This window comes from Schistocerca nitens, chromosome 5, assembly GCF_023898315.1.
Source record: "Schistocerca nitens isolate TAMUIC-IGC-003100 chromosome 5, iqSchNite1.1, whole genome shotgun sequence".
NCBI lineage: Eukaryota > Metazoa > Arthropoda > Insecta > Orthoptera > Acrididae > Schistocerca > Schistocerca nitens.
In genome coordinates, this window is record NC_064618.1 from 504,816,465 (window position 1) to 504,834,073 (window position 17,609).

Below are 17,609 nucleotides of genomic sequence, written 5' to 3' on the forward strand. Positions count from 1 at the left end.
ACCTACCTTCCAAACTTCACAGAAGCACTTGCCCGTGAAAGGCAAAGGTCCCGAGTTCGTGTCTCAAATCAGAGTTCACTCCACTGAAGAGTGAAAATTTCATTCTGGTAACAGAAAACACATGTATACATTATGTACTAGTGACACGTGAATGTGTGCTGGAGTGGTCAGATAACTGCCTGCTGGATAGACAAAACCAACCACAGATACGTCCAGCTGTAAGAAATAACCCTAAAAAGTCGTAAATGTAACTAATAATATGATCAAAACGTTCGTAATTACTTACTTACAAGAAGAGGCTGAAGACTAACAATTCCGATTCAAACAACGCAAAAAAAGTCTTTTGTCACATCAGTAGTGTCCATAAATTTATAAACTAATTCATGTATAACAAGCAACTCTAGATACTTCGGAAATAAAAGATAGAAACTCGCATAATACATACTTAAAATGCAATTATTTAGTCGCAGAGAAGGCCCCAATATGAAAATCGCAATATACTACTGTGTCTAGCACTCTGAGATATGCGGATGAAAGTATCCACAGAGCAACAGTGTACCAAATCCACTCGGGAAACTAATCCTGTCAGTCCACGCGATTTCGGTGACATTTTGGGAAGCACACATTCTATTCCAATCTTCTGACAAAGTGTTGCAGTGTCAAGTGTTTTCATGATGATACAGTGCAGATGTGCAATCATATTAGATCCGGTGGGCTCGATTGTTCCGTCTACAGTCGCAAGTACCCACAAGCAGGAATTGTAAGAAGTCTACGTGTACCACGCTTGGCTGAAATTGCTCCGGATGTTCCAGAGCTTTATTTAAATACATTCACAACGTTGTTTGTTGCTAAATTTCATACAATTTTGATGTTTCTTTCACAGAGCAAAAATTATCACAAATGCAGTGTGCAAGGATTATGTTACAGTTTTGTTTATGAGTCAGTGTGAACTTTCTCGTATGAATACAGATTTCGCAGTGAATTTCTATCGACTCTGATTTCTAACCACTTCTTCTCATTCTTTTACAGGATCAGAAAATGTTGAGAGCCAGCGCAGAGTTATCGGCAGAGAGCCTCCTTCGACCGTAAGTACCTACTCACCTAATACTGAAGGACTTACAGAACATTAAAAATTGTAAATAGCCTATAACTTTTCTGAATCAGTCAAATCAGAGAAACACTTTTCAGTCAAAAAAATTATCTCAGATACTGACATGATTTTAACACTGTTGACACATACTGACCTATGCAATTAAAACACTGAAAATAAAACGTAAAATGTCGTGGAACAAGTAATGGGCCTCGACTAGACGGGGCCATTTTATTAAAATATCTGGGTACAGTAATGAGTGATCCTATGAAAGAAGGCGTCACATACGTATATGCAGAAGAAAGAAAATCGTATATTGAATTTTTCGAGATTAGGAAGCGATGCTCGGTAACGAAATTTCAGGTGATGCGAGGTCCAAAATGACGAATGCGTATGTGACACGTGTAAACTGATGCCCTATTAAAAAATCATATAAAACAGTTAACAATGTGTCCAAGGTAGAGCTTACGACGGGACTACAAAAAATAAGTTACACCTTTAACAACAGGCCAAGTAAATTTAATTGAATGCTGAACTACACCACTTCGAAGTGACACAGACACATGTCACTATTTTCAACAGTCACGAAACCTCTGTAAAAAACGGTCGGAACGTTCCACCAACTGTTCAGTTTCTCGGCTGCAGATATCCGCTCCTTTGTCACGGAGCCATTCCGAATCTCTGCTTGAAAGTCCTTACCGTTGCAACAACCCCCCCCCCCCCCCACCACCACCACCACCTCCACAGTTGTTCTTCCTCGATTGCCTGAACATTGTATTCCGTCGTGGACGTCAATGGCTTTCCTTCCCGATCAGCATCACTCACCTTTGCGCGATCTCGGTCAAATTGGTGACACCAGTTCGGCTGGACGCGACATGTACCACCAGAATTTCACGGTAAAACTGTGCGTAATTCACGTTTTGCCTACGAAAACCGCACTGTCCCGCGTACTTAAACTTTGGAGTACGTTTCCAGTTATCGCAACATTTCAGTCGCATACTATGACGCACCTGTTATCCGTACGGCAGCTGAACTGTATCTGCAGGAAACCACGGACATGTACTCCATTCTTACAAACAGGAATTTGCAGATACGCTTTTAGTGTGACGTGAACAAGATGTATCATCCAGTAATGACAGAGAAAAAATTCGCAATAAGCTTCGTGGTAATAGAAAGGGATTTATAGATTGCACGGGTTCTCGACTTGATTGGTACTGGGAAACGGCATCTTGTGAACGCGTGACATCCTTATAAAAACGGCCATTCCGGATTAGAAGCCGAATATGAGTCGAATTATGACATCTGGCGTCGAGTGTATAAAACCAGAATAAAACTAATCCAGTATTTTTCACCCCCTTGCATACCACAGAGCTTGAACAGAATCAATTGAGGGATGTAATAATTTCGCAAATTTACTAACTCGGTCATCACATTAAGAAATCATATGACAAAATAAGTATATTTTCTGGAGGATTTCGTATATCTGCTCTACCAGAATTTTATCAGAGATTTGTCGCGAACCCCTCCTCTGTTGCTAATAAAATCCTCAAATGTTCCCTCGCACATTTGTAGGGATGGTATCACCATGCGTGTGCATCCATTGTAAATGAGAAGGAAGTTCATAATAACACTTAAAAACTAAAAAAAAGTACTCACTTGGTTCTTGTAGATCTTCGTCAAATTTATAGTTCGTTCAGTAACTGTTGTCTAGTAGGCATCGTAGGCCCGATTCTTGACAGATAAGGACTCTACCACGTAATGAACTTTTACCCTTTTTTTATTTCCTTCATGTCGTATTTCAGTAAATTTCACAATTTTATGAAAGATACTTCACAATATTTTAGACCATAACATACCACTTCCGTGGTACTACCTCCACAGCTCATTGATACATTAACACTACAGCTTCTGACACTCCATAAGAGACTGGATACTCACACACAAAAATCAACAACAAAGATAACATAACTCGCAGGTCAGAGATGTATGAATACATCAATATATACATTCAAAGATTCTAAGACAACTTACAACTTACAGTCACTTGTTTTTCTGAATAAATCATACAAACACGAATAATGACAGTATTTCCAAATTATAAATACAATTTTTAATTAATTTGGAAGTAAATTTCGTGTCATTACTATACAGTAGTGCTATTTATGAAAAATATGAGAAGTTTGGTATTCAGATGACAAAAATCATTTCTGTTGGATCGAGTAATAACTTCAGTTTGAGAATCGTATACAACGAGAGGCGTTCAGGAAGTAATGCAACACGTTTTCTTCTCGGCCAATTTCGGCTGAAAAAAAAATGCGGAATTGTTATGGGTCTAGAAGTTTCTCTAAGTTTCGACAGGTGGCGCCACTACACGTAAGCTTCATAATGGCTTCTGTAACGGAAGTGCGTTCCATAAGAGCTGTCATTGAGTTTCTGTTGGCAGAAAACCAGAGCATCGCAGGTATTCAATGGCGCTTGCAGACTGTCTACGGAGACCTGGCAGTGAACAAAAGCACGGTATGTCGTTGAAAGAGGCGTCTGTCATCATCGCAACAAGGTAGCACGAACCTGTGCGATATCCCGCGCTCCCGCCGGCCGCGCACAGCTGAGTCCTGTAATGTTGGAACGTGCGGACACTCTCATTCGAGGTGATCGACGAATCAGAATTAGACACCTCGCTGTTCAACTGGATGTCTCTGTTGGTAGTACTGACGCGCTCGCCCACCACTTGGGGTACTGAAAGATGTGTGCCAGAGGAGTTCCTTGCCGCCTAACAGAAGATTACAAAAGAGCAATGAAGGACAATTTGTGTGGAACTGCTTCCTTGTTACAAGGCTTGTCGGTACATTTTTTCGTCGAACATCGTTATAGGAGATGAAACATGCGCTCACCACCTCGAACCGGAAACAATACGGCAATGGAGTGGCGCTACACCACCTCTCCTCCGTAGAAAAAGTTCAAAGCCGCACCCTTGTCTTTCTACAATTCAAAACCTTTGGAGCACTGTGGGCAGGATCCTCGAACAAGCTTGGGATTTTGACCATACATTCGGCATGCAAGAAAAGAATATCAGCACGTTGGTCCTACTTAGAAGCATTTGGTGATAACGTCGCCGTAGTTCACCTTTCCGCATTTTCCTCACTCATGCCAGAAAGATACGAATGCCACGCCAATCCCTTGTCTACATGTCGGTGCTTGTAGTATGCCCACCTCGGAATTGCACTACATTGCGCATAAGTTTCAGAAACATCCTCAAACGGAAACTTCGCCCCTTATATATTTTTGGCTACACGGTTATGTTCATCAAAGTACATCTAGTGCCATGACGTCTTTTATCAGTAGGTTGTCGCTGTGCCCTGTGCATATGTGGATATCGTGGCTGTAAAACGTCGCCTGTAGCCAGCATATATCGAGCTTTGCTCGTAGGATGAATACTCTTGTAAAATACTGGGACGAGAGCGGTTATTATGAAATAAATTACGCTGTGGCCCGTAGCATCTATCCTGCCATCGAAAATTAATGCATGCAAATGCGATTTCTGGATCTGTTGCGCAACAGTTACCTCCAAAAGTTGTTATTTAGCGTCGCGGAGGCCTCCTGAAAGCGCATGACGAGTGGCTGCTCGTAATTACATCGTGTTTTGTAGAAAATTCTCGCCGGTACTTGGATTCTAACAATGAAAGCGGTCATGCATAGACTTTCAACAACCGCAAAACCCCTCTCAGTTTTTGCCATCCCGTAGCACGGCGGTCTTCAATGCGTTGTCGAACATCACATAGTACAAAAACTTGTTGCTAATATAGCTTCCCTGTTCGTTCAGAATCTTAGATGTCTCAGCAGACCATGACGTGCTATTTTATGTAGAGGTTGTAGGCTCAACACTTCCTTCTTTAATCTTTTGTTTGCTACTGTCTGTATTTCTTTCCCGTTGGTTGTGACGGAACCATGCATGTAACAGAAAGTGCATATACCTGTCGTTCATTGAGAGGTAGGCGTAGTTGCAAAGTCAATGCATAATGACAGAGCTTGTCGCAATACTTACGTTTGGCTTGTGTTCTTCCACGCACAGTTCTTATTTTATACTGATTCCACACATTCTACGGCCGCATCGCTGCAGAAGGCTTGATAACTGCGACGGCCACCAGACACTTCCACAGATTTATAAATTAGCGTTCCCCCGTCGAGAAGTGTTGCGCTGCCTCAAGGACTCATAGGTCTTGCGGGCTGCAGTAATTTAAGCAACTGATTAAGTATGTTACAATACCGTTTAAAACTACTCTTATTGCAATTTCCTTGATCTTTACATCTCTAGAGAAATAATAGTTTACACTGAGCACTGTAACCTGTAATTTTTCCACACTTCATTTGTCATTTCATCACGCAGTACATTTTACTTGTTTTTCGCTACCTTGTCGAAGGAGATATATTAAGAATCGTGGTTGCAGAACACTAAGAGTGCATGCTGAAAAGTAATGCCTCCGACTTATTTATAAGATAACTATCAACGATTTTTAGAACTTTATTAACATTCTACATCTTTATTCTCTATGTCTACTTGTTTTTTTCATCATAAGTCACCCTGGCGACGAACACATTTCTCCGAACGAGAGATCAGTTTGTTGATACCGTCTGATTTTGCTGACGGAGCCAGAGACTCACCTCTGCTTGCAAAGTTTCAGCACTATCAAAGTGAAGTCCTCGAAGTTGTTCTTTAAGCTTTGGAAACAGATGAAAATTGCATTCGGTCAAGTAGGGCCAGTGTGGAGTATGATCGATGACAGCAGACCCAAGGCGTCGAATTGTTGCAGATGTCGCAGCGCTTGTGTGTGGTCTGGTATTGCCATACTGAAAGAGGAGGTGCTACTTGTGTGAACTAATTCTTCGAATTCGAAAGTCGATTACAGCACGCCGTTTCTCACGCACCGACATAGTTACGTACACGCCGCCATGTTATATGCTGCAATTCGGAGCCCTCTAGCGGCAGAGGGTTGTAACTAGAGTCAGCTAGCATCACGCTATTACTGAATTAAAACTGTTTGCTAGCAGCAATGGGGAAAATGGTCTGAATATAGGCTACAGCTAACATTTGGGCTGCTGGGAGCTATGGCTGCAGTGGGTAACGCATGCTGGAGTGTCTAACACGAAACCATAGTTCTGTCACACAGGAAGTGAGCACCAACAATTGTGCTGTACCAATCCTCCCTTTCCAGTCCTGTTTAGGTCTAGGCATGGCCTACAACTAAACAGGACTGGGAAGCGAAGATTGGTGCAACTGATTCATGAAAGTATAGGGAGTGCATCTCTGGCCACACATGGTCAAATACCTGTTGTCATGGGTGGGAAAAGTAAGTCTTTTTTAGGATAAATCCAGACAACAGGTTCCCCTGCCTAAAGAATATCTCCAGCACTTTAAAAAATACTGAAACAATCACTCGCAAGACATACTCCAAATATCACACATACCATATGTCACAAAGAAAAACAAATATGTGGAAGGAGGAAATTGGGGCATTCCACAGACTTAACAATCCTCCATCAAAACATGCAATCAACAAAAAATAAAATACAACTATTAGTAGTTGAGCTTCAATCTTTGATCTGCACAGTAGTTTGTGTTACTGAGCACTGGTATAGAGTGACAGAAATCCAACATGTAGTGTTATCATCTTATGAAAGGGCAAGCTCTTACTGCAGAATTGCTTCAAGGGGTGGAGGATCATGCATTTATATCAGAAAAGGAACACAGTTCAAATCAAGACATCACCTCAGTTCAGTAAATGAAGACAAACACTTTGAAATATCAGCTATTTAACAAACGGGGCTTGATATCACCAAGAAATTAATCATTTTATGTGTGTATAGATCTCTCAGTGTTAAACTTTTTTCAATAAATTAATAGAAGTTCTTGATAAAGTCTGAAGTAAAAAGGTCAATATAATTCTGTGTGGGGGCGTTAACATCAACACTAATATCATAAATGAATCCAGCAGCACCCTCATAAATATCCTTTGAAGTTTTGGCATGTCCCTATTGTTAAATAGAGCAACAAGGGCTACTACAATGAGTGCATCAGTTATTGACCATGTAGCCACAAATATGGACAGGGAAAAATGTGATGTAGCTGTAAAAGATCTCGGACTATCAGACCATCTCTGTCAAAAAACAACAGTAAAATCAGGTGTCGAATCATTCCCTAAACTACAAGCTTACAAACATCTTTCAGGAACCAAAATAAAAGAATTTCAAAGGAACTAGCAAAACAAAGCTGGGATGAAGTGTATAAGGAAACCAATGTGAATATGAATATCTCTAAATTGTCCATATTATTTAAATTGAACTTTGAAAGGGCATGTCTGTATCAACATCTCACAAAAACAGATGGTTAACATCAGGTATTAAGAAGTCCTCCCAAACTCTTAAATACCTCAGTTCCATAAAAAAGGGTGCAATGATCCAGAATTCTTAAATTTCTGCCATAGATATAAAAAGATCTAAAGGAAGGTGCTGATGCTGCATAAAAGTAATTTAATGACAAAATAATATATAATGCAGAGAATAAAAGCAAAGCAGTCTGGGATGTTACAAGAAAGGAAAATGGGGAGAGGCAAAGAAATGCAGAATAACATACTGCTAAGGGAGGGAGGTAAGGTAATAAATGATCCACAACACTTAGCAAACTATGTAAATGAGCGTTTTTCAAGTATTGCAGAGAAGTTACAGCTAAAATTCCCCAAAACAAATATAACCCCAGTAAATAGTGTTGCACTAAATACAATGATGTTACTTCCAATCACAGAGAATGAAGTCAATAAAACTGCTCAAAAACAAAAAAATAAAGCCAGTAGGCTTATATGAAGTCCCAATGTGTGTACCAAAACAATACATACAGATTATACAAGGCCCCTTAACAAATATAATAAATGAATCCTTCACATCAGGGTCATTTCGAGAGCAGTTAAAACAGGCAAGTGTTGTACCTTTGCTTAAGAAAGATGATGTAGAAGAAATAGAAAATTACTGGCCCATTTCCCTGCTGACAGCAATCTCAAAAATAATGGAAGCCATTATGAAAGACAGATTAATGGATACCTGAATAAATACAATCTTTTAAGTGAATCACAGTTTGGTTTTCGAAGTGGCAAAAATAGGAGTCGGCCATAGTAGAACTCACAAAGGTTGTACTTGAGGCTTTTGACAAAGATGAGTGTGTCACAGGCATATTTTTGGGTATTTCTAAGGCCTTTGATACAGTTGACCACAAGATTCTATTAAATAAATTAGAAGCATCGGGAATAAGAGGGGTAGCTAATAACTGGTTTCGATCATACCTAGCAGATAGAGTACAAAGAGTAGAAATAACACATACTTAAAATAGATCTAAACATTTAGTAAAACACTTACCAGAACCAAAATACATTAATATAGGGGTTCCACAAGGTAGCGTATTAGGACCAATACTGTTTCTGATATACTTCAATGACTTTCCCAGTAGGTGAAAAAATTCTCTTTGTTGATGACAGAAATATTATAGTCACTGAGAAAACAAGAGAACTTCTTGCAGAGAAAGTAAATGAAGCTCTCAAAGAAGTTTACGATTGGTCAATAAGCAATAAAGTGACGTTGAAAATAAAGAAAACTAATGCCATGAATTTCAGTTTGAAAAGGCAAACTGACAATGTTAAATTAAATGTAGATGGCATCTGTAGTGACTGTGTAACAAATGCAATTTCTAGGAATGAATATTGATTCTCAGTTGAAGTGGTGTGAACACACAAAGGTACTTGAAAACAGAATTTCATCAGCATTTTATGCCCTTAGAATCCTGTCATCAGTGTGTAACATGCAGTGTCTTTTAGTTACATGCTATTGATATGTAGATTCAATTCCTAGCTATGGCATTCGTTTTGGGGAACAAATGCTCCAAATATGAACACATGTTTCAAACTCCAGAAAAGAGCCATAAGAATCGTAACCAAAAATGGCATTGTAAAGATCTGTTCAAAACACTGGGGATTGTAACTGCTCCGTCTGAATACATTTAGCAGTTAGTTGTACACATCAAAAATAATATTGGTAATTACTGCACAAACATTTCTGTCCATGACCATTGAATAAGAGCTAGACTCAACTTACATTTTCCAAGAAAAAATAAACATACAATTCAAAACAGCATTTCCTATCCAGGAATAAAATTGTACAATAAATTGCCAAAAGAGATAAAAGAAATTGCAAAACTACACTTTTTAAAAAGGCAGCTAAAAACTACCTGTTATGCAATACATTTTATACAATGATGAATTACTTAGATAAAACAGAGTAGGAGTTTTGCAAAAAAAAGTTATACAAATAAATAATAATAATGATTATAAAACATTCAACATTCCACTATGTTTTTTTTCCTTCTTCTTTCCGTTTCTAGAAAAACTTACCCCCAAGTTATGCATTGCACAATACTAACACCTCTTCCTCTTTCTGAGCTCAACATATCACTCATTATAGAGGGATGCTGCCTCAGTTTTTCAGGATAGTAAATAGGAAATTGTGGTACAGAAAATTGCCCAGAGATCACCAGGGTGTGTATGTTTGTGTGTCTAGTGAGTCAAGTGTTACGAAACAATGTGTGTCTGGTGTGTGTAGTGGCTGATAGTGAGATATGAGTAAATAGTGTGGCATTGCATTATGTAATAAGTTATTTGTAAAGAAGTACTGTATACCAGGAGTAAATCTAATGATAGTCTCTAACTAGAAGTTTGTAAATGTATGTGTATACAAATTAGCTTATTATAAATTGGTCTAAACTTGTAAATACTTTGACATGTCCTATATCCTTGTAAAAAGAGATCTACAGATGAATAAAGCTACTATTACTACCACTGCTACTACTACTACTACTACTTATATTTTCTTCTTTCATCAGTTAAATTCAATGTCTCCTGTGTTATCCAGAATAACTGCTACGCCTTGTCTGTCTACGAATATGGTCCTCTGCTGCCTTACCTATTTCATCACCCAAAGCTACCCACTCGTCTTCTCTTTTATTCCTTTTCCTGTTTCAGTCCAAAGTTGCCTAAAGTTTGCTCTGAAACTTTCAAGAAGCTCTGGCTCCTTCCGTTTATCCAGGGCACATCTCCTTAATTTAACTTTGAATGTACCTCGCATAATCTTGCAAAGTTTGAGCAAAAACATGACCTTCCTTAGCATACGAAGAAAAATCTATTTGGGTATAAATATTGGGGAGAAGTTAGTTTCTTATTTTCTAGTTCTGGAACGAAACTTCTTAATGTGCGCTATGTGTGGCTTGCCTCACGTAGTCTATCAACTGTCAGTTAGAAACGATCTTCAAATTTATTTAAAAGAGAATAAAGAAAGAGAGCTTACGTAGATATTTTTCTCAAACAAAGTTTGTCAAAGTTTGTGGAACATCCTTTGCTGGAGCATCACGCTTCCGCAAGGACAATTTGGTACTTTTTTCACACACTTGAAAAAATATCTATTACAACAACTACTGCCTTCTTGCATGAATTTTTAGTGTGGATGATACTAGACAATATATTGCTCAAAGTTATGGTAACAACCAAATAGTAGCTCTAACTTCTGCAGAGAAAATTAAAGGTAGGCCATTTTAACGTTGTTTCAATGCCGTACAATTAACCCAACCCAATGCAGATAATTTTTTACAACCTGTGACTAGCAAACCTCGAATAGTAGATGACCACAAGAAGGTGGCAGCCCATATTTGGAGCCTCATCTTACGTAATTATCTATCTCCTATACTCTGGAGGCCTTTGAGAAGGTACAGCTTACTCAGCCACTAATATTCCATCTAGGACCTGCAGTATAATCTTCCAGTGTCATTATATGTTGAAAATGTGAGCGTTTTCGGGAAGAGATAATATGATACGATTTTTTTTTAAGAAACTCTGTTACACAGAGACGTGACACTTTGATAGTAAAAATGTGGCCGCAAAACGAGCTTAAGGAGACATGGATTGAAATGTGTATTACGACAGTGCAAACTGTTCGGTGTGCTGAACAATCCATGTTTTTATTTCAGTGGCCTACAGTCAACGAAGTTACATATGATTGCAAGATTCAGTCTATTTAAACATAACAAAATTATAGAGCAGTTAACTGATTTTTCTGACCTGTCAAGTGCAGTTCCTGCATAGTCGGCGAATATTACACTCTGAAAAAATCAGTGTTGTATTTGGTAGATCATTTGTGAACCCCAATGGTGGTAGGATTTCAAACACTGAATATACACTGAAGCGCTAAAGACACTGGCATAGGCATGCGTATTCAAATACAGAGATATGTAAAAGAGCAGAAGGCGGCGCTGCGGTCGGCAACGCCTATATTAGACAAGTGTCCGGCGCATTTTTAGATCGGTTATTGATGCTACAATGGTAGGTTTAAATTTAAGTGACTTCGAACGTGGTGTTATAATCGGCGCACGAGCGATGGGACACAGCATCTCCGAGGTAACGATGGAGCGGGGATTTTCCCATACGACCAGTTCACGAGTGTACCGATAAAACATCAAATCTCCGACTTCGCTGCGGCCGGCAGTAGATCCTGAAAGAACGGGACCAACGATGACTGAAGAGAATCGTTCAACGTGACAGAAGTGCAACCCTTCCGCAAATTGCTGCAGTTTTCAATGCTGGGCCATCAACAAGTGTCAGCATGCGAACCATTCAACGAAACATCATCCATATGGGCTTTCGGAGCCGAAGACCCACTCGTGTACCTCTGATGACTGCACGACACAAAGCTTTACGCCTCACCTGGGTCCCTCAATACCGATATTGGACTGTTGAGTCTCGTTTCAATTTGTATCAACCGGATGGACGTGTACGGATATGGAGACATGAATCCATGGACCCTGCATGTCAGCAGGCGACTGTTAAGGCTGGTGGAGGCTGTGTAATGGTGTAGGGCTTGAGCAACCTTTACAGATCTGGCACCACCAACCTGCGTAGTCGTCATCTGTGGGTGACAGACAAATCTCGGGGACTAGTTGAGGCGTCTCATCCTCATCGGTTCAGCATTAATGTGTGGCCACGCATTCTTGGCAACCACAAGCCTGACCGGTTATTATTCCGCAATGCGCGGATGTACTTGGATTACGTGCTTGAGAATGCGCCTTTGGCAATACGACTAGTTATATGGTTTCTGCGATTTAAACTTCCGCATTACAGTTCCCCGACACCTCAACAGCATTTTCCCCGGACGTTGGACGGGACTCGGATGCCCTGTAACATGGCCTGCTGGGTCACGAGAGTTGAAGTACCTGTCTTTTTATCTCTGGGGGCATCTGAACCACGTTGCGTAGGCCGAACCAGTTCCCAATGAGCAGACCCTTCAGCACCACGTACACGACGCCTGTGAAGCCGTGCGAAAGACTACGGCAATCCATGAAACGAAGGGTGAAAGCGTGCATTGCATCCCATGTAGGCCACTTTGAACATATGTGGTGACGTGGAGACGATGCAGCTCTGTACTGTGTTCCGAGACGACTTGTCATTGCACGCACACCGTCCGTTTCCGGACATATGTTCCTAAGACATCTTTTACTCCATTTCCAGTCAGGAATTCGTCCTTACAGTTTGTCGGTTTTACTCTACTGGCCATTAAAATTGTTACACCAAGAAGAAATGCAGATGATAACGGGTATTCACTGGACAAATATATTATACTAGAACTGACATGTGATTACATTTTCACGCAATTTGGGTGCATAGATCCTTAGAAATCAGTACCCAGAACAACCACCTCTGGACGTAATAACGGCCTTGATACGCTTGGGCATTGCGTCGAACAGAGCTTGGATGGCGTGTACAGGTACAGTTGCCCATGGAGCTTCAACACGATACCACAGTTAATCAAGAGTAGTGACTGGCGTATTGTGACGAGCCAGTTGCTCGGCTACCATTGACCAGACGTTTTCAATTGGTGAGAGATCTGGAGAATGTGCTGGCCAGGGCAGCAGTCGAACATTTTCTGTATCCAGAAAGGCCGGTACAGGACTTGCAACATGCGGTCGTGCATTATCCTGCTGAAATGTAGGGTTTCGCAGGGATCGAATGAAGGGTAGAGCCACGGGTCGTAACACATCTGAAATGTAACATCCACTGTTCAAAGTGCCATCAATGCTAACAAGAGGTGACCGAGACGCGTAAACAGTGGCAACCCATACCATCACGCCGGTTGATTCGAACAAGCGTCCCTCCGGCCAGAGCGCCACCGTATAGGCGTGCATGAGCAACCCTGGCTACGGAAGCGCGATAATATCCACTGAAGCGTCAGAAACAGCTGAAAAGCCATGTCTCGTTGTGAACTTTCTCAAATTGACTATACGTAAAGACGCTGTATTTCAAATGGTTCAAATGGCTCTGAGAACTATGGGACTTAACATCTGAGGTCATCAGTCCCCGAGAGCTTATAACTACATTACTGGCCATTAAAATTGCCACACCAAGAAGAAATACAGACGATAAACGGGTATTCAAAGGTCAAATATATTATACTAGGACATGTGATTACATTTTCACGCATAGATCCTGAGAAATCAGTACCCAACACAATGTCCTCTGACCGTAATAACGGCCTTGATACGCCTGGGCAATGAGTCACACAGAGCTTGGATGGCGTGTAGCGGTACAGCTGCCCATGCAGCTTCAACACGATACCACAGTTCATCAAGAGTAGTGACGCGCATTGTGATGAGCCAGTTGCTCGGCCACCATTGACCAAACGTTTTCAATTGGTGAGAGATTTAGAGAATGTGCTGGCCAGGGTGACCGAGACGTGTTACCAATGGCACCCCATATCATCACGCCCGGTGATACGCCAGTATGGCGATAACGAATACACGCTTCCAATGTGCGTTCACCGCGATGTCGCCAAACACGGATGCGATCATCATGATGCTGTAAACAGAACCTCGATTCATCAGAAAAAATGACGTTTTGCCATTCGTGCACCCAGGTTCGTCGTTGACTACACCATTGCAGGCGCTCCTGTCTGTGATGCAGCGTCAAGGGTAACCGCAGCCATGATCTCCGACCTGATAGTCCCTGCTGCTGCAAGCGTCGTCAAACTGTTCGTGCAGATGGTTGTTGTCTTGCAAACGTCCCCATCTGTTGAGTCAGGGATCGTGACGTGGCTGCACAATTCATTACAACCATGTCGATAAGATGCCTGTCATCTCGAATGCTAGTGATACGAGGCCGTTGGGATCCAGCTCGGCGTTCCGTATTGCCCTCCTGAATCCACCGATTCCATATTCTGCTAACAGTCATTGGATCTTGACCAACGCGAGCAGCAATGTCGCGATACGATAAACCGCAATCACGATAGGCTACAATCCGACCTTTATCGAAGTCGGAAAAGGTACGCATTTCTCCTCCTTACACGAGACATCACAACAACGTTTCACCAGGCAACGCCGGTCAACTGCTGTTTGTGTATGATAAATCGGTTGGAAACTTTCCTCATGTCAGCACGTTGTAGATGTCGCCACCGGCGCCAACCTTGTGTGAATGCTCTGAAAAGCTACTCATTTGCATATCACAGCATCTTCTTCCTGTCGGTTAAATTTTGCGTTTGTAGCACGTCATCTTAGTGGTGTAGCAATTTTAATGGCCATTAGTGTATTAATGTTCACTCTATAGAAATGATAACTGTTGAAACAAGATGCTTCAATCATCAGTTGGCTTCGCTGATTCCACGTTTCTTACCTCAGAATATCTAGAGAGGTGTTCCCCGTTTCATTTCAGTTTTGAGCTCTCGAGCTGAATCTGCCTGTATACGAGCACAGCGGACATAGCTACTAAACCTGCCATTTCATAAAAGCACCCACTCAGAGAGCAACACGAGCGAACTGTCGTGACTGATGACACGCCTTGGGAAAGCTCCCTGGGAGAAAACGCTCCCGTTTCGTGTCCTACGGACTCCGGCGCAATTTTAGCGCGTCGTGACCCAGCACGTCGCTCTATACACGAAAGCGTCGCAGGCTCTTGCGAGACCAGCGGCAGCGGTTTTGTGGGAACGCGTCGCAGGGTCCCCCGACGTGGCAGCGTTCGTCCCACTGCTGTTACGACAGAACGGAGAAGGGAATCTGTAATGCCAGCCGTTACTAATTAACCAGGTTTCACCTTTATTTGTGGTCCGAAGAGGCGACCAGGACTGTGTGAGCAAATCCTACTGACATTCGCGCAGACTTCAGTAGCTACTTGGTTGTGTCTCACAACACACTCCACCGCTTCCATAATCGTAAAACCATAATTGTCCGCTTAATATATAATCGATTGGACGCATCCCGAACGCAGTACGCTTTTAAATTCGTAATCATATTAATCTAACGTCATCATTTCATAATTTATCACGCGTTTGTATAATTTAATGTTATTACTCGTACAGAAGAGGGCTGGAGTGTTGCAGGAGAGGGATAAAAAGGAAAAGTTGCAGAGAAGTGGGAGGGTGGATGCCTGAAGGAGTGAAATTAATTACTACTACCAGAACGATCCGCAGAGTACCCGACTGCAGTATTTTGCGTCAGTCATTCACGGTTATCATACTGAATGGCGAGACGTAACCAGTAGGTTGTTTTACATTATTCCGCACGCTTTCTGAATGATTTTTCGTCATCTTCTATTACAGTTTCATTTCACCTTCGAACGCAACATAACGTAATATGATATTATTATCGTGTCACATTTAAGGAACAGCACCCATGTATGTGGACGCGCTGTTCAGTTTGCTCCGTTAACAGCAGCGCTGGGTGACACTGAACCTCAAATCCACGAAAAAGGAATAGAAAATTAAATCTTAATGCCCCGTCGAAATCGATGTCAATAGAACCGAAACACAAGCACCTATACACTACGTGATCAAAAATGTCCGGACATACCAAAAACATCGTTTTTCATATTAGGTGCATTGTGCTGCCACCTACTGCCAGGCACTTCATATCAGCGACCTCAGTAGTCATTAGACATCGTGAGAGAGCAGAATGGGGAGCTCCGCAGAACTCACGGACTTCGAGCGTGGTCAGGTGATTGGGTGTCACTTGTGTCATACGTCTGTAAGTGAGATTTCCACACTCCCAAACATCCCACTGTTTCTGATGTGATAGTGAAGTGGAAACGTGAAGGGACACGTACAGCACAAAAGCGTACAGGCCGACCTCGCATGTTGACTGACAGAGACCGCCAACAGTTGAACAGGGTCGTAGCAGACATCTGTCTAGACCATCACACAGGAATTCCACACTGCACCAGAATCCACTGCAAGTACTATAAGGTGGGAGGTGAGAAAACTTGGATTTCATGGTCGAGCGGCTGATCATAGGCCACAATCACGCCGGTAAATGATAAACCACCCCTCGCTTGGTGGAAGGAGCGTAAACATTGGACGATTGAACAGTGGAAAAAGGTTGCGTGGAGTGACAAATCACGGTACACGATGTGGCAATCCAATGGCAGGTTCAGCGTATGGCAGATGCGCGGTGAACGTCATCTGCCAGCGTTTGTAGTGCCAACAGTAAAATTCGGAGGCGGTGGTGTTATTGTGTGGTTGTTTTTTTCATGCAGCCCTTGTTGTTTTACGTGGCACTATCACAGCACAGGCCTACCCTGATGTTTTAATCGCCTTCTTGCTTCCCACTGTTGAAGAGCAATTTGGGTATGGCGATTGCATCTTTCAACACGATCGAGCACCTGTTCATAATGCACGGCCTGTGGCGGAGTGGTTACACGACAATAACATCCCTGTAATGGACTAGGTTGCATAGAGTCCTGACCTGAATCCTATAGAAAACCTTTCGAATGTTTTGGAACGTTTCTTTTGACATATGACCACGTGCAAACTTCGTCACCAACGTCAGTTTCAAAACACTTCAAAATTATTTAAACTCTTTTTAAAGTGGTCGCTGAATGGTTCTTGAACGAAACTGTAATTAAAACATCATCATTTGAGTCGTATGCACAGAATTACGTCACTCAGTCCAATTGGTTTGCGCAAACTTTTTTCAATTTAGCTTTCGTTTGTTTCTTCTCAGAAATTATATTAATGCAAGTTATCTGCTTTAATAAATATTAGAACCACATTGAATAAACTTTCAGGACTCAAACTCGCGATGAACGTTGTCAAAAATTAATAATCTTCTCAAATAAATTAGTGATACTTCTTCCTTAACATAATTCTTCATAAATAAATTCTCGGAACACGTATTTAAACTTTTGTAGTATACACTAGTTTATCATCTTCCTATATACTACATATAGACGTGAACCTGAGCCTTGACAAGATAGGACTGAACATTTACAACATGATTAACTTTCTATGACGTCATTGTTGTACAAACATTACAAATTCTTATTTTTTCAGTTTTTAGATGCACGACGCAACAACTCGGTTTCAGGATCGTCTGTTGCTCTTTGGCTGTCGACCCGCGACGTATAGTGGCCAGCAATTTTCTCTCTGGTCCCGGCAGTGAAGATGCTGTCTCCGTTCG

General features: G+C 41.5%; 1 long non-coding RNA gene across 1 annotated transcript in view; it reads left to right on the forward strand.

The window, feature by feature from the left end:
• The window catches only part of LOC126260849 (uncharacterized), a 197,318-nt gene that overhangs the window by 168,147 nt on the left and 11,562 nt on the right, over positions 1-17,609 (forward strand). Inside the window, exon 3 of the long non-coding RNA XR_007546650.1 lies at positions 1,030-1,085. This is a non-coding gene — a long non-coding RNA (uncharacterized LOC126260849). The remainder of the gene's footprint in view (positions 1-1,029; positions 1,086-17,609) is intronic.